Below are 27,593 nucleotides of genomic sequence, written 5' to 3'. Positions count from 1 at the left end.
CACTTTCTCGATCTTCTAGTACTTTACGTCTCGAGTAGTCGGAATAAAATCACCTCGACATTTCTGAATCCCTAAGCATTCAACGATCGTAAAGTAAACGCAGCGATGTCCTGGACTGAACCCCTTCGCTCGTTCTCTTACTTAAACCAATGAACTGAAATTTATTTGCAATTAGATTTCTCATAATGTGTATCAAGTTCTATAAAGTTACGCGACATCTTCGAAACATTTGCTAGGAAACAGTGCAAATGTGTCGTTGCCTTGTTAACTTTTATTTCATGAATAATTCATTCGTGTGTTTTCTACGCATATTTAAAATATTATCTTCATACGAAGTTAACGAGTGACCCGTTTCTATTTTCGACGCAACGTCCTTTGGAGTGCGATTATAACTTCTTAAATACTCGAGCTTTTTAACGGTTGCTTTACAGCTCGTTACTCGTCATTTTGTCGGGGAGGATGAATGGAAGAGGGACGTAAGTAGAGCATGTGGGGTAGTTCGTGATTAAAAGGACAGAAGGCTATGGGTAATTACGTAGATTCCGTAAAAACGTAGAGAAACTTGAAATAGCTTGGGAATAACATTAACCACACTTCCGGTTGTTGATAACCACCGCTTCCTTTGAACGGTTACATAAAAACCTAATTACACATTCGTAAGAACGTTGCTTTTAATAAGCTGATGTTGTTTAACATGTGATGAGTACAGGTTTCTGTTTCCATTTCTTTTCAAAACAGAATCCTCACACCAAATTAGAAATTCGTTTATAAAATCGTCGTCAACCTAGATTTTAATAATAGTAAAATCTACTTTGATCCTGTAAATTATTTTACCCTTCATTCTAGTTAATGCTAGTTCAGTGCTTTGGTTAATCGATGCTTGTATTATTTATTCAAAGATTACACTGTACTACTTAGTGAACAAGAGCTTGTTTAAAGACTAAACTACGTTACTTATTACGTGTCAGCTTATTCAAAAATTGAGCTACACTACTTATTACGTAACCGCTTGTTTAATGCTTGAACTGTACTAGTTATTACATAAGCACTCGTTTAATGCTTGAGCTATACTACTTATTACATGAACACTTGTGTAATGCTTGAGTTATACTACTTATCACAGAAGGAGTTTATAAAATAGAGGCAAGGAATTTAATTTTCAAATCCAGTTGACCCTTGCACTTACATAGATAAATCATTTTTTTTTTTCTACCACACGTGATTCTCGTAGAAGCTAATGTGCTTCCGTGCTACCGGTTTTTCTGTATGTTTTCCAGGTTCGATGACAATCCCATCGATCACTTGACAAGAATCCCCTTGTATACCTACAACTTTTCATTGCACGTTCAAACCCTCCCTCGTTCACCCCCTAGATTACCGCATGCATATTCTATCATCCGTTTACGTCAGACCGTAGCAAAGGTAGCCGTCCCGACGACTGTTTCTCGACCTCCGCGTCGCCGTCTATGCTATATATAATTCAGCAGGTAGGTGAAGACACGGCGATAATGATAACCCAAGGGCAAGACACAATGGGGCTCGTCTATAGTACAACTTTACTGTCTTACCTGTGCGCACCCCTGTCACTGCTATCTGCCATTTCCGCCGTGTTTTCTTATGGATCCGCGTCGCGTCCGTAGATAATCTTGTTGGTGAGCTTTCGTGTAAAGGTGGGCTATTTTGAATACCTTTTCTCAAATATTAATAGAGTAGTATAAGTGAAGTGACAGTGTCTCACGCGGCAGATGATAGCATGCACTTTCAATCGTTAATTATATTGAATAATCCCACTTTCTAAAGGCCTAAATTATTCTATTTTGCTATTCTTCTGAAAGGCACGAAGCCTGAATATTTGGCATGAATTCTGCGCGTTTGATTTCTAGTAAAAATGCATTAACGCTGATATATACGAATCCTCTTGCAATGCGCGGAGCAAGTAGAGTAGCAAGACGCTTTCTCCGGCCGACGTACGACTGAACGTAGACTACTACTACTGCGAGAGATACGTACGCTCGCGGAACGCGGTAAACCGTAGTGTTTACGAGGCGGGACACGTGCAAGAATATCTGCAACTGCGAAAGAGATCGATACCACGAAACGACGGTGTTTGTATTCAACCTTTTATGCCCATGATCGCACTAAAAGGCGCCAGGCGAAATCAGGCAGGCTGACTTCCCTGCGGTTCGATTGATCCGGCCACGTCGTTTCGTTCCACGGGAACGTTTTATCGATACGAACGATAATCCAACCCGCTTGTACGCAATCCTGCTATCTGCCTCCTCGATTGAACACGAATATATTCGTTTAGTAGTAAAATACGAGCTCTTTTATGGTCCTTCTTCAATGGAATTTACATGAAAAAGGCAAAAATTCTTTTTCTTACAAGTGGCTCTTACTTTAGATAGTACTCTGACATTTTGCACTTGTGCATTCTATTATATAATTAATAAGCAAAAATACTAGTTTGCTAATTGATTCATTATCATTAGAATTATGCCATTATGCAGAGTTTTTTAGTACGATGACGTATATGAGTAATGTCTTTCTTTATTCGAGAGTTGAATTTATATTATTTAAATTATTGACAAAAGCAAATTTTTCCGATAGATTTAGCAATCTTGAAATACGCTTCCGGTACAACTAACCCCATCGTTTGACTGGAATCCTAACTCCAACCCTTTGAACCCTTTTCCAGAGTACTCGATCGGCAATAACCACCCCCTACGTATACACCCTCCTTCCTTACCGACGAGCTTCAATAAAATCAACCCCTGTAATACCGGCTTTCCCTCTGTCGCTATACTGCAGTTCAACCCCTTTTTCTCTGTTTTACCCTCTCAGCTGCTACAATGCATCCTCTAAAAATAGTACCTCAATATAATACCCTTCGTTCTACTGATAACAAGTTTCTTCTGATATCAATTTATAAAAGAAATTTTAAAAAATGTTAATCAAATCCGAAAATATAAAATTATAACTCGCGAACAGAATACCATATGCATACAACAAGACTTTGTTTTTATTTTCTTCATAAAATATCTGTTACAGTGTTTTCAACGAAATACGAGGAATTTCAGTTATGTTTGCTTTTGAAATATTTGATAATCGTGATATTGTAAACAGGATCACGATCCAGTTGCGGTGATCATCATCGAAAATGTTAAAGCGTATGGACACACGGTGCCGCAAATAAATTACCCGCGTATGACATGTACCGTAATCACACGTACCGTACGAAGTAGCGTTTTGAACTTTCCAGGTCAAGAAAACTCGATGCCAGGGTAGAGTGGCCAATTCAACTGCTGATGAGCTGCTACGTGAGATGGGCCTCTAATACCACGAATTCCACGTAGTTGTGGGGATGAAAACCCACCCCCTTTATCGGGGATCTACCAGCGAGCCTTTGATTGTTGTTCATGTAAGTCAGATTCGAAGCTTTCGAGCGGAATTTACCGTGCCTTTTCTTCTAAACCTGTCGTCGAAATATGTTATTATCTCAAATACCTTATAATAACGACAGTCAGTTATTCTGGCTTTAAAAACGAAAATACGAATGGCAAGATTTTAGCTTTTAAGTTATCGAAAATATGAAAAAGTTAATTGTGGACTAATTACAAGCACACTTAAATAAACGGCCACGCGAACGTATGTAAATATGTAGACGTAGAAAAAATGCAATTATTTTCATCGCGTAATCAAATGTTCCATTACAGTGTATTTTCATTTATTAAATCTCAGTTAACGTTGAAATTTTATTTTTCGTGGAAACGAATAGCTAACAAAAACCGTACAAACTCTATATCATATTTCATTCCGCAATTTCGAATACAAACAACTTTTTCATTCTCTTAACATTTTATGAAGCAATCGTCGTGAACGTAACATTTTTATTTCAAACGTCTATTTGTATTAGCGAAAAAAACCTTCCTCAAATATTTCGCATTTTTCTACCCACATTTCATCTTCAACAACGTAACAACGTCGACGTGAAAAACGAATAACGAAAGTATGGTTAACGGTATCGTTCTGGAAAGTACTGGTAATCAATATCTACAATCTGGAATGTAGAAGATATCAATACTGTACATAATATATGTGTAGAGATATATTTATATTGAAATATCAGCTGTAAAACAGCCAGTATTTTTGTAAATGAAGGATCAGCAATCTCCTTGTCGCATCAAGGAGTTGCATTAAATTCGTATTAGCGGAGAGGGTTGTGTAAAATGAATGGGATGGAATGGGTGGAAACGAGGGTTTGAGCGCTCGTCGAACGTGCGAATAATGATGAAAAAATGGTTTTTCGAGGTGGGTAACACTCGCAAGATCAGGGATCACGATAAATATGGGCGGCGAGTCGAATGTTTCCCAAGCACACGTTGCGATAATGGGAATTATTTGCATATTCGCGGAGGGAAGGCGCGGATTTACGCGGAATGCGGTCAGAGTGAGCATTAAAGAGTTATTATCTCTTTTGTGGCGGTCGAGCGGCATTCCTCTCGCTGAACGACCTTACAAATGCGACGTTATTTATCACGAAAATACCTCGTCCCGTATTTAGGAAACGTATCTCGCGTCGGATCGTTTGTTTAACGAACAAGACCGACGGGAAACTCCGATTTCGCTTGGGCCCGTTGTTTACGGGCTTAATGAAATTGTATCCATTTATAAATTAATGGTCCACGGCTAAAAGTATCCTTCCACGCGTTTCATACCGTTAAAAGCAATACAAACGGATTTTCATTTCGAGCCGTTCCTCTGTTTCGTAATCCGCTCTGTCCGTCCAGTTTCTCTTTCTTTCTTTTCACCATTTCCTTTTTTCCTTTTTCCTTTTCTACCAAAGAAAAACAATGCTTTCCTGTAAGAGAGAACAGACAAGTTTCTATCTTAAGCGATATAATCCTGATTATATCTAGTTTACAAGTTTCTTTTTTCTCTTCTTTCGTCGTGAATATTTTCGCTGGCAAAATTGAAAAGAACCCAACCCCTGAGGGAAACATATTTTAAAAATTCTCGGGACTCCCCGAGCCGTCCGATCGCTTTCCTTCTCGTTTATCACTCTTTATCATCGTCGCCAGTTCAAACATCACTGATGCTTCTATCGGATACATTTTTCAACGTATTTCCTTTAAAGTCTCTTTGAAAGTGTCTTTAACGATCTTTCCTTTTACCACCCCTGCCGAACTATCCAACGACTAGACGTTCATAAACATAAGATATTTATAGCACACTATACCCACTTTGTGAACTTGTAAATAAATTGTAATGCTGTATAAATTATTGTGCCAAAGGACATTCATCGTTTACCGTTTATCGACTAAATAAATAAATCATCCCCTATTGACCGTATCACTCTAATGCAAGTGGTTAACAGTTTGTATACCTACACCATAAACCTCGGTTCTTGTTAACTCTAACAGCTCTGGTAACAGGTTATTTTCAGTTTGATCTCGTTCGATCGTGTCTCGAATTGTTTTCGCTTTTCGTATGATCCTGAAGGAAAAGCGAGACGCATACTCGAGGTTCGCGCCATATTGAAATTTACATAGATATCCGGCGTATATAGCAGTTTACGTACACTCGGTTGCACGTGTACCTATACGAAGGATGCAGTGGAGTGGGAAAGGTCTTAGGGTCTCTATTGGATTACAGAACAAGCGGCTAGCACTCAAGCCTCCGTAACCCCCGCCTTGCTCGGGGCCAAAGTAGTTTAGCTTTCGAGTATAGCCTTACCTATCTAGCCTTAGCTTGCCTGTCCATCCGTTACGTTATGTATCCAGGATCCACCCTAACCCTCCTCATCCTACGTCCTTCAACCCCCGCAACCTTCTTTCCTACCCTCCTCTTCTTTTTTTGTTCTTCGTCTACTTATTCTACTTATTCTTCTTCTTCTTCTTCTTCTTCTTCTTCTTCTTCTTCTTCTTTTTCTTCTTCTTGTTTGTCTGTTCAGTCTGGCTGGAAAAGCTCTCGCGTCACCGTCCCACGCAGGTAAAGAAAATAAAGGAGCGGTTACCTCGACCCAATCTGCACCCTCGCAATTTATGCGTGTGTATTAGGGGCGTGGGAGGATACGAGGAGCCACCCCCCTTTTTCATTTATCTTCCTCGATACCTCGCATTTGGAGAATCGATCGAAGCGAACACCACTCTCCGGCGATGGGCTTCGGGGAATGCGCATGACTCCAGATAAATCGGTTCATTGTTTCGAGAAATGTGTTTACGGGGTGTTTATAAGGTGTTGAGTAAGATACCCTCGAGGGTCTTGAGGTTTTTGCGCACGAAATTTACATTTTGTACTGATATACTTGGCACTGCTTTTTATTGTATGATCATTCGATCGATATTGCTTAATCGGATGGCTAATTTTGGAGGAGGCAATCTGTAGGTAATCTATAATTTAACATAGAAATCTTCTAATCCGAATTATCAGAAATTTAACGCTTGAACCGTGTTCGTTCACCGTGTCTCATTATAGTTTTCCAAAACTTTTCTGATAAATGGTGTTCTATTTCTCTATTCAAGGATGTCAGTAGAAAATTTCTGTCTCATAACAAATTCTCTCCTAAAGAAGCCTTTGCTTCATTAATTTCCGCCATTCTGATAGATGTATATCATTCTGAGGCAATGTACAAGCTGAACGTTAGACCTACGACAGAATTCCAAGCCGTGGTAACGTGTTTTACGGCATGCAACAGCGAAACAACTGGAAACAAAGTGAAATTCCGGTGTCATGCAGTAGCGGGGTGTCGTCGGTCGAAAAGTGGTCGTATCGTTCCGTGGAAATATCATCTAGCCAAGGCCGTGGAGAACTCCGAGCCATCATATTACAGCGTTAAATTAGCGTCGCTACTTTTCCGACAGTGTTGGCCGGATTTACGTTTCCACCGCGCTTGCTCGCTACCCGACAACAAACAACCTGCGCAACTTGACCCAAATACAGTGAAATCGTTTCTGCCAGTCGGACACTGGCTGCTGGCAAGTCATAGGACTTTGTGTGGCCACCTATGCATAAGTGTAACACACGGATGTGGCTGTGCACCGTAGGCGCCGGAAGCCGATGTTATTAAAGTAGTAAATTTCATCCCGGCTAGGATATGGATTAGACTTTGCTCTTGCATAGAGTACCACGCCCGGCTGAAACTCACGGAATCAAAGCGTCGCGTCGTCCCGTCGTGTCACGGGCTGCGGACTCGTTTCCGGTTCGCGAGTGAAACTTGTTGGAAGATTTGTTCGGAAGAAATTCGCGGGAAACGTGTAACTCGTTGAATTTGCGCCGAGTTTAGAGCAATGTTATTAAGCTGGTAAATTTCGTTTGTGCTAAAACGAGGGAGGTGTTGAATTACCTTCAATCGCTTGCATTTCACTTGGTTGTTAGGTAATATTGTAACGAAAAACATTGGATAATCTCCTGTTGATTATTTATTGACAATCCGATTCGTCGAATAACCGAAAGCTTCATAGAATTTAATTTAATTACCATTGAATCATCGAAAATTATCATCCCTCCAGGAAATCATTGAATCAGCTCGAAGTAAATTATTGACACTATTAAATGGAGGCAGATGGAAGTCTAAGAGGCTAAAATTCGTCACAAGATTTCCCTAAAGTTTAACACGACGTTATTAAAGCAGTAAATCCCCCATAGGACACACGGATTAGATCGGCTTTGCCAGCTTGCTGGATACTCAAGCAAATCGAAGCAGAGTCTCCTTTATACGTCGCGATAAACGGTTGTTTTCTTGTTAAAGCTGTTGCAACGTCCAAGAAACGAGTGAAAAGTACACGATCCATCATCGAGTCGGGGAAAGAAGGAAGGACCGACAAACGAATAGAATCGAGGAAGAAGGCTGGTCGATCGATCGTTGGCCCGTTACTAAAGAGCCACCAACAGAAGCTGACTTTTTCCCTAGCAGGCGAATTCTCGGGGACGCGAACGGTGCAATTCGATCGCGGTTACAGACAATTTCAACGTGGAAAGTTGTCGATAGAAGGGAAAGGCCGTAGTCGTTACGCCGGGAATAAGCGGAAATCGAAATTGACGCAGAGAATTTGCTCGCGGACAAAGTTCGTGGGAAATGGGACGCGAGGCGGATGCTGCGAACCCATGTTGACGAAATAAAACGTGGAATAAAGTTACGTTGGCTCTGGGATCAGATTTACAGTCACCTCGCCGGATTTCATTTACAATTGATTTTATTCGAACCTCCTAGGAAAACCAGACTCGTCGATACTGGGATTATTACAGTTTATTTGTACTCGAATCTGTTTCAGTAACATTGTTGAAATTGAACGGTGTAGATTAAGATAAGTATCAGAAGAAATGATATAAAATAATATTATTTTTCTATTCTTTGTAACGAATTTTTAAGAAATTTTACACCAGAGTATCGAAATTATACCTTTAAATTTCTTGGAGCTTTCAAGACTGCAAGATTTCACCTCTTTTTTCCCTTTCTGTTCTTAGTTTTCACCTACTATCACGCGATACTTGACCCAATGTACCCACGCGGACGGCCTAAAGCTACGTCGTGTAAGAAACAAAAGAGACGAGCAGTAAGACTTCACGAGTGAATATTTGCGAGCAGGATATTTAAATTCCGCTGGTATGATATTAAATTTAAAAGATCACCGCTCTGGCGGTTGTAAAGAAGGAAGCGAAAAGAAATTATGAGTACCGGCAGTGTTTCACCGGCGCTTCAAAATAGCAAACTGAAGTTTTAGATTAGAAAGTGAATGTTTAATACCGTTAGTAATTCATATTGTAGTGCAGCTATGGTAGTGAATGCATTAACGCGAATCTATAGCTCCCAGGAGAAATATTATAAAACCGAGAGGTGTGTTTCTTTTTCATAATTTCTTCGATTTTTCTTCCATTTTACATTTTTCATACTCAATCCTCTCTTCCAAGTAGCTCACATTATATAGAAATTTAAATAAAAATTTTCAATTTGCATAATTGTGCACTAATTTTACAAATTTCCAACGATATTGATCATTTCCAAAATTTATTATTGCAATCGACATTTTAATTCGCAGCCCTTTCGTTTTCGTATGAAAGAAAACGAATATAATTTTTCTGAAACGCAATCCGTAGATTCATTCGTTGATGCCTGTACAGGAAAATCAACGACGTTCGTTCGATCCCTTTTATTTTCATGAAATTCTTCAGAAAGGTTGCTCTATGAAGGTACACTTCCGCTGGACTGACAATTGAAGAAGAGCATCCGGCGACTTTGAAAGCACTTCGCTGTCTGTTAAAGGGAGAGCCCGTTCAATTTGATCGCCATTGAGTTGACTTCACTTTGCTTAATGAAACAAGAAGAACTTGGATTGCTCATGCTGAATCAAACAAGATACCATCGAGGATAAATTATTACATTACATTTGCGACATGTTGGAAATTTCCATCGTGAACTTCGCTTCAGAAATAGGAAAACTAACATTTTGTGCACAATGTCAGTCATATACGAATTTCTAGAAAAATTCAATCAATTTTCCAAGTATTTTGCATATTCCTGCTGACGATCTGAATTTCTCAGTTCGAAAGCTCGAGCAAAACTAATTGAATCGTCGAAACAACCCACTCCGAACATACATACTGACAGATCGATAAACTGCAGAATCTTAGACCGTTGATTTGTCGATTCTCATCAGAGAACTTCTGTTTCGACAAAGAGCATAAGGATACCTTGCTGGTATCTGAAACGCAGAGAACAGCAGTAGCGGCAGCTTCCTGCCAGGGGTTCGTTCGAGCGTTACTCGTAATTGGAAACTGCCGCATAATTATCCTCGCAGCCGCTGCAGCCGCTGCAGCCGCTTCTTGTCCAGCTATACACGCGTCCTACGGATTCTCGCGCGGCTGCCGGCAAAACACCGTCATTAACGTGCCTCGCTCGTCAGCCCGTGAACGATGCTTCAAGTGTCTTCGTCCCACTTGTCGACGAAACTCTCCGCGGCTGGATGCATTCGGGCCAAAGCGCCTTTGCGGTCCGAACACGGCATAATCGTTGCCGCGAAATCCGATTGCGGTTGTTCCAAAGGATTAAACGGCACCGGAGATCGCTCGATTCTCGAATACCGTTAGTCTGCTGTAATCGTTCGCGCACTCTTAACCCTTTCGTCCTAGCAAACATCACTTTGTCGATCGTTAGTGGTCCACTCGATATCCTGCATAAGTAATTTCGATGCAATTTAGAATTTTTAAAGAATCTTTGTTTAACACGCTCGATCATAAAAATGAATTTAAACGTCCATGCATCCGAACCATCCGAAGCGTGTACTTATCAGTGGATCCGGTCGTTTTTCCAACGTTGTTTGAAAGCAATCTTCGCTGACCCGAATGCTGCATCGACCTGTCGGAACGAGCTTCGACGGATGTCTGCTCAATGTTCTTTGAACGGATGATTTTTAGTGAAACGAAAGTTAAGGGTAAGGCACGTTCGCGACGCTTGGCGACACTAGTTTGTGATTGTAATTGGAGGAGTATCGATTATTCCAAATTAATTGGGAAAAATATTCGTGCGACGAGAATATAAGACTACTTTAAAAATGGATTTGATGAATTAAAAGAAATGAAATAGCGCTCTTCTATCTTTTTTAAAAATATAGCAGAACATTGGACTTAAGTTTCGTCCATGCCATGGAAACATTTCAAGTATATTATGTGACATTTATTTATATACTCGAAGCGACCTACTTTAAAAGTTCCATTACCTTCATCAATAAACTTTTCGTCGAGTCTCGATCCGGAAGCGAAGTTTTCTTCAACGGAAAGAAAGATTCGATTGCTTTTCCAAGGAATTTCACTTCCTCCCAAATAATCAAGAATTTCGTATGCCACATCGTAATCCGTAAAAAATTTCGAAATTGAATCGAACGGCCAGAGAGGAAAAATGATTTTTCAGTAATTTTCATTAATACAGCGGGTAATTGAATTATATGCACTTATGCGGTGAAAATGAGAATCACTGCAGCTAACGATGCGATTTTTTCATAAATGAGGTAATTTTGTTCGGTATAACGGATTCGCATGCTCGTTTAATAATTTATCTTCGACGAAGCGAGAAATAAAATTTTACTGCGTGTGTTCGACCTCCGCTTAGCGATTCATTTTAACGCATAAAATCCTCTGATTGAGGGAAAATGAAAAAAAAACGGAAGCTCTCTATATTATCGATGCTCACTAACCATTTTCACATACTATCGATATTTTAAGCACTCCCAATAATCTCATCGATTCAATACATCACCGTTTCTTCATTAACGATTTTATTAACGAACGTAAAGTTGCAAATCGTTTAAGTACAACTGAATTACCGTTTATCATGTAAATGCAGGTGAAACTGTATTCAGTTCACTTTGATTCGGTCGAGAAGCTAGAGACTAAGTAAGAGGTAAGGTTCTCTGTTAAATGGATTGCACAGGAAGGACCAATTGCTTAGGCAGTCCAATCCCTGAATCTGAATCCATTCCATTATTAATTACAGAGTCATCTAAAATCCATCGTTTAAGTAACATCCGTTAACTCTCTATGAACTCTCTGTATTATAAGTGTGAAACCCTTTTCCCAACCCTTTTTATTTTGTATATAACCCTTATACCCTTATAACCTTTGTATAACAGCAAGCAAATTATAGAATAATGAAACAAAATTATCGAAGCTTAGAATTTCGTTAGAATTTCGAAGTATCAGTAACGGGATAATATTGTTCAATTTATTCAGTTATCATCGAATGAAATTATTCTCAATCTATTCACGTAAACAACGCAGTGTTTCCAAACAAGCGGTCGCTCGTTTGCGAGATCTATCCCACGATCAACTCCATTCGAACCCTACATCAAATCCGTCCTTGTTCGCAATTCAGAAACCCACTATCTCTCAAATCGTTCCCAGGCTTCGACTTCGACAATGTCCCTTCGTGATCGTCAGGCGTTCTATATACCCAGGAACATTTTCAATATTGCATCGCATCAATCTTGAATACACGTAGCCTGTCACAAAAGTAATCAAACTGATATTTTGCTTAAATTGGTACCGTTAGGAAGCTGCTTATTACACAGAATGATAGATAATTTCAAACTGAGTAACTTGATAACGCTTGAAAAATGATCTCAGCCAGTTATGAGATCTCTCAATTATAAATTTATGCATTCGCCGATTATCCTTGTTTCATATGTTTGAAAGGTCCATTGGAAATAGCGTTTTAAGCGAGCGCAGTATAAATCTGACCCAAGAATCGACGTAATAGTCTGTATTCCAACGACGTACGACGATGACCACCCTCCGATAACGTTTGAACACGTCCGACGTTGGAATTCTGGGTGAAGGTTTCACGGTACCAACGGTCTCCATCCCTTTTTCTCCTCCCTCTAACCGAGTCTATTTTCTCGTTCTATCGATATCCGTCCAACGTAGGGGAGTTATTTTACGGTGAGTCGAGGCAGGACATCGTGGACGGAAAAATTCTCTGCCAGCCGCTTCTCGTCGCCCATTAATTCCATTGTCTTTCCGATCAGGGAAGCTTTGTTCCCGGCAGGGCCTTACGAAAAAACTTGCGATTCATTCGCAAACGATCAGATAATAAATCGTGGCGCATCCTTGTACCTCGTCCACGTGGAAAAATCCAGTAAACGACTACGAGTAAGAAAACGAGAAAAACTTACTGTTTTATTTGATTTCATAAACTTGATCACATCTCTTCTATAAATTAATTATTCAGGATAATGAAGAATAGACAAAAATGGGGACAATATTAAATTGAAGGAATATTGCGAGTGAGATTATAGATGGAACTCTCGTTGTACGTCTATGAATGTCACCAGTAATTTTAAGAATCTCGCATATACCGCATTCTATTCCAGTAAATGTGGTTAATGCCTGGCATGCCGATGTTGACCCTAATTTTACACGCAGAGCTGCTGGTTCTCGTTGCATTTAGAAAACGCTAAAACCGGGGGATCGATATAGTACACGGGACAATTGTAGGAAACCTTTGTGAAGGTAATTTCAAAGATCATAGAACGAAATGTTTGCTAAAAAAAACAACGAATAATCTCCCAAAATTTCTTCATAAAAGATAGATACTTTGAAAATTGTTTCTCTGAATCACCTCTTAGAAGATTACATCACTGTCAAAACACCGAAGGTTTAAAAACATCCGTTTCCATTTACCTGAATTAAACCGACTCGCCGAATCGCCGGTATGAATCGAAAGGATTCTTAAAGGATATTAATTCTAATTTCCTTGTTGAATCTTCGATCCCTTAAATATTGACCCAGCACGTCGAAGGGACCTAAGATCGCGAGCACGCATCAATTCGACGATGAAATCATTAAGGGAAGCTCGTCTTCGGTCCCTTATAATTCCTCCAGCCCCATACCACGATTTCTCAAAACGCGTCGATTTAATTCCCATTACCCACCACCTAATTAATACGAACGTGCTCTTCTCCGATCGAAGGGTGACCAGAGTGGCTGGAAGTGTGACCATCGACAAACACTCCCGCTCCCTTATGCATTATTAAACGTCCGACCAAAGATAAAATCATCGTCGAAGCGATGGATCTTCGTATTATTTCTTATTAATCCGCTCGAACCCGGACGATTGTTCGCGTTCAATCGCGACTATAACGAACTTTTCGTCGTTTCATCATTTGCCCTTTTGTCTGCGGTGGTGCTTGAATATTTATCGAACTTCAATCGAGACGAGTTTAATAAATACATTATGATTTAATGAAGAGATAACGAGATAGACGAGATAGATCCTTTGGTCTCCTGTAGGCTTCTAATTAATTTCCGAGATAAATTCCTGTGATTGTCGGTTTAAAAGTTATAACACAGATTTTTCTTTGGAATCTCGCACAGCGAATGGGTTAATATCCGTTCCGCGTTCTCAAACCTGTAATCGACGCGAAAATCTGACGGGTCCGACGAGACCCCGCAGCATCGTTGAAACCGTCCGAGTAGGAATCTTGAAGTTAAAACGATAATTGTTCAAAGGGAACAGGCTTCTCCGGTCGATATCCTTTATCTCGGCACAGTTTCACCGGTTATCAGGAGAGAACGTACACGGTAACTGTCGTGGACCAGGATTTCTCGCGGTCAGAAAGCTGGAAAAGATTCGGCACAAAAGAAAGCCTCGTCGTTCGGAGCTGGCGTTGCACCGTTCACTCGTCTAGATAATGTTAATATCCCGCTCGGTTTTCTAATTGCCAATTATTTCAGCTTATTCCGTTCTTTGTTCGTTACCTCGGTGCCAGCTAGCCAGAATTCCCCGAAGAATCCTCGAATCCAGCTGCACCTTTATGCAATCGTCTCGGACTAAGACCTCGTCGAGGTCTTGCGAAAGAACTTGCTTCGTTCAATAAACCGAGTCTTTCTTTATCCGCTGGAACGTTGTCTAGCTGGGCTGATACTTTAGATTTTCGTTAGATGATTCTGCTTCGCTTTAGGGTAGAGGAGATCGGGGACAGAACAGGGGGGTTAAAGTAACTGTAGGTGTTTAGTCGAGGGGGACAGGGTTTCGTCTCCCTGGACATCCATGGTTCTGGCCGGGGACCGCTAGGTGGCGGCGAGATGATCGGTGATCAGTGTTCTCGCTGGCGGTCGCCCGGCATGCAGTTCGAATATACGGAAGTTCCGAATGGCGGTATGGTAGATGTCTGGGGCAGGGATCGTCTGTTCTCAGCCCCACTGACGAGTCTGATAAACGATCCCGAGACGAAACACCTTTTTCTCCTCTCTCCTACATAACATTGTAGATGACACAAAATCTATTATAGCTTTGCGAAATTACAATTAAAGTGCACACAAATATGTTTTAACAGCATAGATAGGCAATTAACATATGTATTAGGTAGTGAAATAAATAACATTTGACACCCTAAAGTAATTTCTTCTTTGCGTTTTAAAATTGTAATACATATATTCCCTGCGTTATCTTGTTACGTTCACATCACACGATATCAAAGCAGTCATCTTTTTACCGCGTTACAGAATAATTGTCTATTGGTGAATTGGTGGGAGACAGGGGTAAGAGGGTGGTATCCCTCGAAGCGTGGCAAAGGGTTTAGATTAAAAACGCGATAATACGCCGTCCTGATACCTTTCGGCCTGTGCTGCGATGCAGTGGCCAGTTTTCACGATCCGATCCCACCCCCCTGGTCGCGTTATCCGTTTTCCACGGTAACGTTTAGTGCACTGGCTGCCAGTCGGGGCCTACGCTACTCGCAAGCCGTGGCTCCACAAATTTTGCAAAACACCGATATAAATCGTTTGATAACGCGGCTGGCCATGGGCGTCGATATACACTGGCATAGGGGAAAAAGGCAAAAGCGGAACAGAGAGAAGAAGAGGCGAAAGGGGTGTGGAAATTTGGCGAAATGCCAGAAATAGAAGGACGGCGTGGCGTTGCAAGGCGCGCATAAACAACGCGTCGGGTTACGCAGCTGATATCGCTAATTGCAAAAACTACCCCCGCTGTTATTGCGGACTTTTTAACGCGTCCGCGTATTTTCTGTTGTTTCGCGTATCAAAAAGTTGACTGTTCTCTTGAACAAAATGTAAAAAGGTTTTCAAGTATAATGGATAAAAAAACAAACAGATACAAAGCATCGACTCAATAGTAAAAAAAAATGAAAAGAAACATCCATTGTAAGCTTAACGCTGTGCTTTTGTTTCTAATTATTTTATAAAAATTTCCATCGCGGAAGAACTGAAATCTTCGAGTTAGCACGGAAATGCCATCAACGTAACCAATTCTTTGAAACGTTCTAAGCACAAAACCTCGCCGCCGAAAAATCGACGCGCTTTGTTCCCCGAGTCGCTCTTGCAGAACACCGGAAATATGATTTACCGCGGGAAAAATCGTGTCGCTAGACGCGAGGAGAAAGGCGTCCAGCCAACCGTGAGCAAAAATTCTGACGCAGTTGTTCCTTGAGGAGAAATGTTTTTAAAAGACGTTCAGCGATGCGCGGGCTCGTGGTAATTAAGCATCTTGCCTGTGCACAGGCAAGTCCGCAAACCGGCAGTAAAAACTAAATAAATAGAGGACTGGCCGCGACGAAACACGGCTGGCTGGACTCGGACTCTGGACGAGCACACAGCACAGCTTGGGCAAACACAAAAGCTCACGGCTGAAGACAAACAACGAGGACTGTAAGCTGCAGCGTAGCTTTGGGCGATGCGGCTTGCGTGTGGAAGGAAGGAAGAAAGGAAGGAAGGAAGGAAGGAAGGAAGGAAGGAAGGAAGGAAGGAAGGAAGGAAGGAAGGAAGGAAGGAAGGAAGGAGGGAAGGAAGGAAGGAAGGAAGGACGACAAACGAAGGAACGAAAGGCGAGGGCAAACGGCGAAAAGAAGAGACAGAACTTCTCGAGCAACGTCAAGACGCGGATAACGTTGACACTTATACCTAACAGCCAAAGGCTTGCGACCCTTTCGAACGCGTTTCGTCTGTATGCTCGAATAAATGCGATAGAAGCTGTGCTCAGAGATGTAAGGATGAGCAAAAGACGAAACGCCTGCTGCCAACGTCGTCGCAGGAATTATGACTGTGAAGCGAACCGGATGAGCTTCGTTTGAAGTTCTTGTTCAGAAGCACTGATTAGTGAACTGTCGGTGATGGTGTATTAATATTAAATTACCGAGCGAGTTCTGTTCCTTGATTTCGTACAATTAATCCGTACACACTGAGAGATTTCGTATTTTGTAAAGAACCCAGAAACAGGGCTCCATAACGCGTTAATGTCTTTTGGAGAAATTCAAGTAGTTGCATAAAATTAACAAGAATTTAAAAATAACAAATGATAAAATAGTTTTAAAGGTACTTACATTTTTAGACCACAACAAAATTCTCAGGTGACTATTAATTCTTGATTACTGTTTCGTACATCGTAGTTCAAGGGATATATTTATGTTAAAATGGTTTGCATGTATCTAGGTACGGTAACTATCCAAAGCGTATGGTTTCCACGTTTCTACCCGCATTCTCCCGAAAACAAGAGCAGCCGGCACAGGAACACGCGTTTATTTGCGCCGAAACAGGCGTAGATTATACGCGTTGGAAACTTGAGTACGTGCACGTTGTCCCATTAGAATCGACCCTCTTCGAGGCTTTCGAGTAGGTTCCGCAACAAAATGTCGCACCGGTGTAAACGCGTCCTACCAGTCGAAAGCTGGTGTAGCTTTCAAAGATGCTTCACCGGTATACTCGCGGTATTAAAGCCCGTGTTCCTCCCGTGTACTGTTTTCCAAGAGTATTCTCCCCGATTACAACATATATCTATGTGTGAAAACTCGTTTCACGATGCAAGAACCAGGTGATTCAAATACCTTTCGAATGAGCATGGTGTGAACGGTGCAAGAAAAGCTTTCTCTCGTTTCAACCCTTTCATTGTTGAATTAGAATTTCATTCGATTTCTTTTTAATAACCTTTTTCCCCTGTTATTCCAGATGTTACAGGAAAACGTTAGCACGAAGCATTAATGGTGTTTTCATGAACGAAACGACTTCCGTGTTTCAATTCCAGGGATTTTTCACGGCTAGCGTAACCTAAGTGCTTTGATCGTTGAACGTTGATAGCTGTATTGGCGGTGATATCAGCGATATTCGATTTTCCGCTAGAATGACCGTCAGCTTTCCGATCGACGGTGAAAAACATGTTGTCCCGTCCATCGCGATTTTTGTTAAGGTCAGAAACGGACGAACGAGCAAAGCGAAGACCAATCGTACTGCTCGTTTCCGCTAGGTGGAAAATAAACGCTGGTATTTGCGATAATAAAATGAAATTTATAAAAATATTTATAGCGTGCCGAGTTTTCTGACACAATATTGATACAGCAAAGAGTTAAACAAGAAATTGCTTCCCTTAGAAAAGTCCAATAATGGGAAATATCAATTTGTACAGGAAACGTATCTGGAGGTTATGAAAAATTTAAATTTTATGATTATTTATTAAATTCCTTCAACTCACCTGCTACTTTTAACGCTGGACAAGTCTGCGATCGTCCTGTAACAAAGATATGTACACATGAAGTGATAAACTTTGACAATGGCAATGATAATTGTACAATTTTTTGAAGCATTCTATAGAGTTTTTAAATTGAGTACAATTTTGGACCTCGATTGAGAAGATTGGAGAAGTTTAGAGCTGACCAAGTGTAATTTATTGAGCCTAATCTAGCTCCATCACTTAACTTTAAACTAGGTTAGTGGACGCGGACTCATCACCCCTACGAAAGCTTGCGCTTTCAAACTACGAGACGTAATTCAGTTGCTATACTTCCATTCCGAAAATTACTGTACCAACTGGTAATCAACAAAATTAACAGGTGAATATTTTATACATTTTCCTTTCAATCAATTTTCGATCCTTTTACGCGCGAACTACGCACCGTTCTATCGACAAAATTTTCTATACTCATGTGTTTGAAAATTGTTAACTATCTTTGAATTAGAACTTTTTCCTCTTTTCAAATCGAACAACTAGTGCCTGAAAGCTTTATGAAGCCAATATCCCTTGATTATAACAGAGAGTTGAAAGGTCTGCAAATGCTATCGGTACTTTCATTCCATTTCGTTGCATTAATTTACTAAACAATTTTGCATACTAGAATTTCATGACTTGCATTGACCCGTTTAAAACGTTTACTGCTACAATATACGATTTATGAAATGCACTAAATATTAATTTAGTTTCATTTTCTTTATTTTACGAAATTAAATTTATAGACTCATCGGTGACTGGCGCGATGGACGGCTCATTACAAGGTATTACCACTACGATGATCGAGGACCGCGTTATTACTGACTTGCACTACTTCGCCTCGTCTTCGATCAAAGCACAGTCGACTTCAAATTACAAACGGGGCACAGAAGATCGACGAGTGTTTCGCTGGCTTTTCATTAACGTCCATAGCTTAAACAACTGGTTATTAAATTCTTCGAACCTTTACTTTTTTATTCAATTATTACTTTGCAAACGTTCTGCAACTCACACGTTCCGTGGTGGCTTAATTAAAAATTCAATCGCGTCACCTCCTACGTTCGTTGCTTCTACCTAAATTACTAGTTAATATTATATTTCGAATCATTTCCTCGAACCTCTATTTTTTTATTTTATTAATACTTTGCAAACGTTTTGCACGTTCCACTTAAGTCATCCTCTAATTCCATTAATAAGTTAAGCAAACGTGTATGACTTAGCATTTACCTGAACTACTGTTTAATCCATCGGACGCGGACAAACGTTTCACGACGTTTAAACGACAGGCTGTTATCGTTGATCGCGATGAAATCTAATTTCATTCAACGTCAAATGACACTAATCATGGAGGTCTGGAGGTTGTAATCGATGAAAACAACGGTGTACGAAAGAACACAATAATTCTTCGTCCGTCCGACGCCAGTATACCAAACGATTATCTATCGAATTTATCGCTGGCATATCTGGCGCGGTAACTGCACACGTCGTCGTCGTGGCGTATATAATTTATCGTCACTTCGCGTTCCGAAAAATGCCTTTACTGATTCATTCGCAGACGCGTAAAAACCACGCGGCCATACATTACGCCCGTTCAGCCTCTTGTTCCATTTTACGCACACGCAAACAGCTGCATTGCAAAGAGTGCCGCCCGTGTTTCTAGCACGAATATTTTCCATGCGTGTTCTTTTTTTTCATATCTTCTTCTCTCTCTCTCTTTCGTTGTATTTTTTGTTACTGGTCCCGTTGCGATCTTCATTGGCCGGTTGTCTCGGCCGTGCGAAAGATAACAAAAGTTTCGAGAAGTCCATTATCACAAGAATAACACAAGAGTGAAGGGTTCGAGACGAGTTTAACAGAAGGAAGGATCTCTCCAGCTGTTTCAGTTACTCGTAATTTTCTTTTGTCGAGAAGATGGTAACGTGATATTTCATATACGAAAGGATACGCAATTATATCTGGCACGGTCTCCGGAGGTTTATGGCGTTGTTGCTTTCCACGCCTCGTTTGAAAAATCCGCGGTATAAGAAAAAAAGCGTACCTTTCTGCGGGCTAAATTTTCGCTGGAATACGGCAAACATGATTGTTAAATGTTATCTCGTCAGTCTCAGCTTTCGTAGCTTGCTGTTTATGTAGAATGTGCTGCAACAAATGAACCGTGTTGCAATTTGAGAGGTTTTGTAACGAGCTTCTTGTAAGATGAGAGCTTTTACGCTACTGAAATTTATTGGCCGTACGATAGAATAGGATGTAATTTAAATATTTTATTACAAATTTTCTTATACATTTATGTATCTAAACATTATTAAATTCATAATTAAATTCTAGCGATTTTTAAGCGAAATACTATAATTTAATTGTGAATTTAATTACGAATTAACTATCGTGGCGTCAGAGATATATGATTGAATTAAAAGGAAATGTTGAAAAAAGGAGAAAGAAAATCGTTCGATGTTTAAATCGCAACTCGGTCGACGCAAAATACGTAATCATCGTGAAATGCGCTTTAAAATAAATAGCGATTCACCGATGGGAGATACTTGACGGTATCTCGTTGAACCGGTTACGCAAAGCAAGACTTTTCCACGGCACTTTAGACTTCTCCGCTGCACCGAGCATAAAGCTATTTACGTATCCTATTTCCCGCAAAGAGTAATTTTTTCTGTCGTAAATATGACGCGCGCTCGCTTTCAGCTCTCAAAAGACGTTCAAGAAATTCGCGATGCTGCCTTTCATAACGAAGTGGCTGCCACGGGTATCGTTAAGTCTCGCCAGGCAATAAGATTAACGAGCGATTCTTTTTCGAAATGTTAATGCATCAAGGGAATTGCAAATCTCAGCACAATAAATGTACCTTAAACTTTGTTTTCCACGTTTCGTGTTTGCTACTTGGCAACTTGGAATAATTATATAATAACCTTGTTCCTTGTTGACCAGGCGGAGCTCTGAAAAGGAAATGTAATACGAACGAGAGACAAAGACAAATTTTTCGAATTGTTTTTCATCCCTTGAAACCCCGTATCCGTTTCGATGCAAATTGGACGTTGCAGCGTGTGAATAATCGACGAGGTTTTGTCGCAGTTGCAAGGCCCGCGGGGCTGTTCGCTAACAAGATGTCAATGCTTCGTTGCTGGCTGCGCTAGAAACAGAACGCGAAATGAGTTCCAGCCTTTTCTAGTAACTCGTCAATAGGATTACCGGAACGCGATACGCTCCGTGCAGTGGGTCACACAACCTACTAAACGCTGCCTTCAATTGTTTAAAGTTTCCACGAATTCCAACAAAGGACAAAGGAAATGTACACAAACGGCGGAACTTTGTTGCGCTAATAAAATATCCAACGCGTTTATTAATACATCGAGTGCTATAGGGTCGCCAGTGTCCAGGTCTTCAAACTTGGTACAGTCGAACAATTGAGTCAAAGAAGTATAATACTAGTAGAAATGCTCATTGTTGCAAGGGTAGCTCAGATATAGAATACTAAAAGGAAAATTGAATTCATCTTAATAAAGGAACTATAAACGTGCAGTAAGAAAGCGAAACAAAAGATAAAGTGCAAAGTAATAAAGTATTTGATGTTGCTGTTGAAATAGAAATTCAGAATGTGTAAGAATCAAAAGGCGAGGAGAATTTTCTTCAGCACGTTTCACATTCAATTGTTTCTCTTCTCAAGCACATACATTGCGTCAGCCACTTGAAATTGTTTAAGACTCAAGGGTACGGAATTTCTGGGTCAAACTTATTCCTTTAGGACGGCAAACTTTAAAACCCTTTTTCCCCCAAGCCTATGGTTCCGGACCGAGCAGCAATAAAGTCCGCTATACTGCAGAGGCGCTTCATAATTACTAGCTTTAATCTCGCAACATTATTTCTGTCGGAAAATGGGAGGACGAGAAAAAAAGAAACAACATTTTGCTACCAAAGCAAGAGGAAATAAGAGTTATTCATTGCATGGAGTTTCTTTTATTTCCGTTTTAGCTTGCATTTAAACCGTACAGTGTTTGCCTAATGAAAAATACCGACGAACCATTTATCTTGATTTCTTGCTACATTTGTCCAAGGTATTAAACAAACCGTGACAGTATCGATTCGATGAAATTCATTAAACCCGTCGGAAATTATATGCTCGGAAAGGTCGTTCAATCTCGTCGAAATGTGTTCGAACTGCAACAAAATGAACGATCCGTTTCGGGTCGCACATGTGCGCGAAGCTTTTTTACGTAAAACGCAACGACGCCGTGGTAAATCACGCCAAACCGACGATTAATTAGGTCAAAATCATTATCAGCCCTCCTCGGTTGTTTAATGATCTCGATCCAAAGCAGTTCAACTTGAATTACCGACGCCACGATGCAATTCGTTGTCGCATCTCGCAGATATCTGCTTGCATGTACGCACACTGTCATCCTGTTCAAACTGGAATGCATCGTTCGAGATAATACGTCAACGAGATCGGGTTGAAACGATGCAGAATGCATGAAACACGAGGAAGATACGAACACCGTTCAAGATACGAGCCAATGCGCGATTAAATCTTCCAATTTTCTTTACCGCCACTTACTCTTCCGTCTCTGTTATCTTAGAATAAATTTCACTGCATTGGAGAATCTTCAGCTGTGTCACTTTCGTATGAACTCGTTTATACGGAAAGAACTAGAATAGAATAAATTAAAAAACTTCCTCGTATGCCGTTGTAATTTAGAGTGTTTATGTAGATAATTTGGCTTGATCAACCTCCGGCAAACATTATTAAATTCCGATGTTTTATAAATGTGAATATTTTATTCTTACTAAACTTCATACACAGAAATTTTACAGAAGATACTTAAATTATAGCTTCTAGAGCTAGCTCTATGAGAAAATCTCTTATTCTAACGAAAAAGCGTTCTTCTATTAATTTTAAAGGATCAAAGGTTTGATTTCGGAGATAGTGGGAATGAGGAAAGGATGAATAGGAATTCTTGGATATTACTAGGGTTCAGAGGGTCAAGCGTATAATTCAAGTTTGGCGAGTAAGGAATTCAAGGGTCATACGCGTAATTGTGTACAGGAGATAGAACAGCTAGAAGCAGAATTTGGAGTTAACTTATTTTAACCTAACCTGAACGTTAAAATATTTTCTATCCTATGACGGTATCCAGCAAAATCATAAATCAATCTTCAGTAATAAACAATCCCACAGTCCTTCAATAACTAATGATTCACCCTTACCAATCATCTTCGAATCTCGACCTTCTTACTCATCCTTTATTGACCACTAAATTCTAGATAACCCCAACTTCTCTATTTTCTGACTCTATAATACGCACCACTTTTTTCTCACACCCTCATAGAATATTTGGAACCGTCTTAGCACGAGTAATTACACACGTCATGCGAACATACTGTCTCTTCTGCTCAAAGTTATGAACCTTATTGAATATAATAAACGACAATACCAGCGGAATACAACAGCTCCTGAATTGTTCGTTGTTTCATAAAACAGCGATTCGAAAAATCACTGTAGCTTTGTCTTTTCAAGAATACCATCATTTGGTTTTAACTGGCGGTAAAATAAAATGACGCTTCGTTGATGCATTCGACGCCTTCCGGGCACTCTCATTACTGATTCAATTTCAACGCTGGACGTATCGATGAATAATTTTTCCGCTGGTATCCGTACGCGCGGCCTAAATCGTCGTTGCTCGTTTTTGTCTGGTTGGTTTTGCCGCATCCGCGCATCGTTCGCGTCGCGTTAATCGGCCGGAATTTTTTTAGCGAAGCGGGATCGCTCGTATCGTTCGTCACGAAACGTTCGCCGAGCGATCCGTTCAATTCCTGTTGAGCGTAATAATGGCCGCTCGGTACGCGTTTTCGCGACAAACGATCCACCCGCTACCTCGTGAAACGACCGATACAAACGTCACGATCGAACAAAAGACGCGAGTAAATAGCTGAATCGGTGCATGCACTCAACGGATTTACGCTAATCGCTCGTCTGCATTAACGAAAGTGTTTCGGTTATTGTTTCGCGCAATCCGTAATCGAGCGTATTCGTCCAGGATGATCGGTTGTTTTTACTCGTATTAAAGCGGTTCATCGATGAAATACCACGCGAGTTCAATTGTACTCGCAGCTGTTTCCAGACGTACCTTAACAAAACGGTATTAATAAAGCGAATCGTTTGTAACTTCATGAGATTAATGAAATTATGTTTTACTGCACAAGATAACAATTTAATAGAGACAATAAAGTATTATGTGTACAAATTAATTCGGCACCTTTAACCTTACCCCTTCTTAATTACTATTTTAAATTTCTGTGTATTTGAAAAGTGACGCCAGAATATAATAACAATAAAAATTACTTCAAAAACTAAAGTTACCATGACTTTTTGAAAGTAAACCTTCAATTAAAAAATAGAAAAATTATATAATTGATTTGTACACATAATACTTTATTATTTCTAGGAAAGTCATACACTTTCTGGTTAATACCACTCGTCTCTTGACTTCAAACGAGCTGTAACGTTCTTCCACGGCCAAGGGAATTAGAAGGTAATAACTAGATCGGTACGCAAGAACAAATGGTCCCGAACAAGGGTGAAAAGGGGACGGAGGGAGGGGGTTAAGGCCGTTGTTTCGAGCTGAACTCCGTCCGGGAATGAGTTCCTCTGCACGTACGTTCTAAACCAGGCCACGGTTGCATTCCGCCGCTCCGCACCGCACCGCGCCGGGGCAAAATGTACGCGAATCTGCGGTTTCGGTCACGGGAAGGTTGCTGTGTGTAGGTGGCAGTGGGTGCTCGAACGAGGGACAAGTCGGTGCCGGGTTCCCGACAACTTGAACAACTTCACAATGGCGGCTACCTTTGCGCGGAATAAACTTCCGTCGCGTAACTTTAAAATTGATGATCTCGCCGGTGTACACGTAAGTGTATCCACAGTACTTCCACCGTCTACCTTTATCGTGGCTTGGAGAGATGCTGCCTGCGCGAAGAATTTATTCTCGAAGACCGTTTAGAAGCACGGTAATTACGTTTCTGGAAGGAAGAGAAACGTTTCCCTATCACGCACCAACGACATTTGAATATTACGGTAAAACTTGCTACCGGAAAGCTGCATTTAACCTGAAATTAGTCTACGTTTCGCTAAAGCTTTAGAAAATTCTGAGATAAAGCTGCGTATTTAATTTCGCACTTATTAATATCGAATGTGTTGCAGAATCAAGGGTTCCTGGAAAATCTCAGCCAAGATCTTCTGATTGATGCGAACCGAATCAACACCGCATCGAACGGCAATCCCGACAACAGGATTGGTAGAGTGTCTGACGATATCGGAGGAATGCAGGTGTAGCAATGCAGGTAGAGAGTGACTCCGGCAAATATATAGGGCGTTTGCAGGCAGATAGCGCACAAGCAAGAGAGGCAGCTAATGAAGATGTTTGTCAATACTGGCGCGTTACCGTATGCCGTAACTGTTTCTCTCTCTCTCTCTCTCTCTGTTTCTCCATACCCATGTTTGCCGTCTATATCGTCTTTCCTCTGACACGTATCCGTGTAGCCGTGTGTACAGGTAAGAGCGTTTGTTCGCGTGTGTATACACTCGCAGACAGGCCAGCGAGCGGGTCGAGCATAGTTCGGTATAGACGCACATAGGTTCTTCGTTAACCCGATGGTGCTTAAGCTCGCTGGAGTAGGCAAGACGTGCTTCGTTACAGTTAATATCGAGTTATAACCGAATCATACCGCGTTGCACCGAGTTAAATCTTACTTAGGCGAGTCTGACGTTACTCACCGACAATTATCCCGGGTCTCGTAGCAAATTTGGGACACGAGGACACAGGGACGACAGACACCGTGAAACTTTCTGTCCACCCGTGAGTGCAACCTTCGTTTCTCTTCGTTTCACTTTGCTTTTGTATTCGTTAATGAGGCATCTTTTACTGAAAATACTACATATCTGTTTTTTTTTCTTTTTTTTTTTTCACGAACAATTGAACGCAATGTTTACATAATGTTCTGAATATTTTGGAGCGAAATTTACACAGGAAATTTATTTTCTTATGTAGATGCAAAAGAGTGTAACTGACGGTGAAATGAAACGGTACAGATCGTTTTTGTTGAAAGTAGGGTAGATAGATTTTCCAGAGAGAAGGAAAATACAGAAACAGATACCGCTCGTGACGGTGAAGTTTACGAACACCGACTAAGTCGTCCAATTGTCCACATTCGGAAAGGAGATTAAAGGACGTAGCTGAGTAACGAGCGAAAAGCCGTGCTATTTAACGAGCCCTTAATTCACGGACTTTGCTGCTTTCCTCTCAACTTTTCCCTTGCGCAAAGCAAAACAGTCTCATCGAATTCAACGAAACTTGTAAAGTTTCGATCTCGATACCTTCGTGCTGATAAAACAAAGTACGTCTCTCCTTTCCTATTCGAATAATTTTATTTTTTAAACTCATTTTTAACAAACCGACGAGCCGTAAAAGGTATTTTAAAAATCCTCTGTATTTTCCATGGGAAACAGATTTTCATCGTCGGAATATTGAAAGTTCGTTAATTAAACAGCGCATTTTTAAAATGGAATAATGTATAAACGGAAAAATAGAATTTAATGTCAGTTTCGACTGGCAGCTCGGTGACAAAAAACCGATTTCATATATTTCAAATAATACGCGATTTTCCGAGGACAAATCGAGAAATTTACATACACCGAAACGAACATCGATGATGCGAAAGCATAAAAATGCAGTGAAAGGATTGTACGGAGCTGTAAATCAGTCTGTTTTCCGAGCACACCGTGTCGAAACGCCGTAGGTACATCTCACTATATTCCGTGTGGACTATTTAACGCGTATCCTCGAGATGATTTATGAACGTAAATTCACCTCCTATACTAAACAATATGTAAGTAATTATATCTTATCTCTAATAACGAATTTAAAACAGTCCACTGCATCTTATATTTTAAATTGATGATTTTTTTAAAGAACTAACAAATTCTTTGTCCGACAACAAATCTGAAAAATTTTAACAGTACCGATTGCATTCGAAATGAATATCAATGAAAAATCTATAATGGAAGATTACGATGATGATATAACAAGCATAAAATCACAAATTCGAATGAATCATCCTGTACAAGTTAACAGAATCTCGTGAAATTGAATTCTCATCGTTTGTTCGACGCGTTGGTCGCGTAAAGAACGTACGGGAGGCAATAACGACGACATTAGCGGGAATCAAGCGAGTGGCGAACGCGCGCAAACAGCAGGATGGAACGGTAGTCGCGATGCAAAGAGGTAATGGTCATAATCCTGTTACCAATTCCATTTGTCGAAACAAACGAACTTCGACCGTTATGTGCCGTCCTCCTGCGTATCTATACCATTGTCACTAATACAGTTTCTATTTCCCCTTCGAACTGGACCGGGTCTATTGTTGATAATTAGAATGTACCATCAGAGTTCAGTAACCTTTCGCATCAAAACGGATACTGAACGATACTGAACTAATATCGGATTATTCGGGAAACTCGTAACGTTCGCGATAATCTTTGATATTAAATTTAATATTTTATTAGAAAATCAACGTTTCGATACATTGGTGAAAGATTAAAAGAAATGATTGAACACTC

At 40.5% G+C, this 27,593-nt stretch overlaps 1 protein-coding gene across 1 annotated transcript in view; it reads right to left on the bottom strand.

The window, feature by feature from the left end:
- Window positions 1-27,593, bottom strand: part of LOC114873280 (teneurin-a) — a 447,603-nt gene that overhangs the window by 308,604 nt on the left and 111,406 nt on the right. The window contains 1 exon segment of the mRNA XM_029181455.2: window positions 17,969-18,004. The gene's annotated coding sequence lies outside the window, so the exon portion shown is untranslated.

Source organism: Osmia bicornis, chromosome 4, assembly GCF_907164935.1.
Source record: "Osmia bicornis bicornis chromosome 4, iOsmBic2.1, whole genome shotgun sequence".
In the NCBI taxonomy this organism is placed as follows: Eukaryota; Metazoa; Arthropoda; class Insecta; order Hymenoptera; family Megachilidae; genus Osmia; species Osmia bicornis.
The sequence above is the reverse complement of the archived record's forward strand: the minus strand, read 5'-3'. Positions and strand labels throughout refer to the sequence as shown.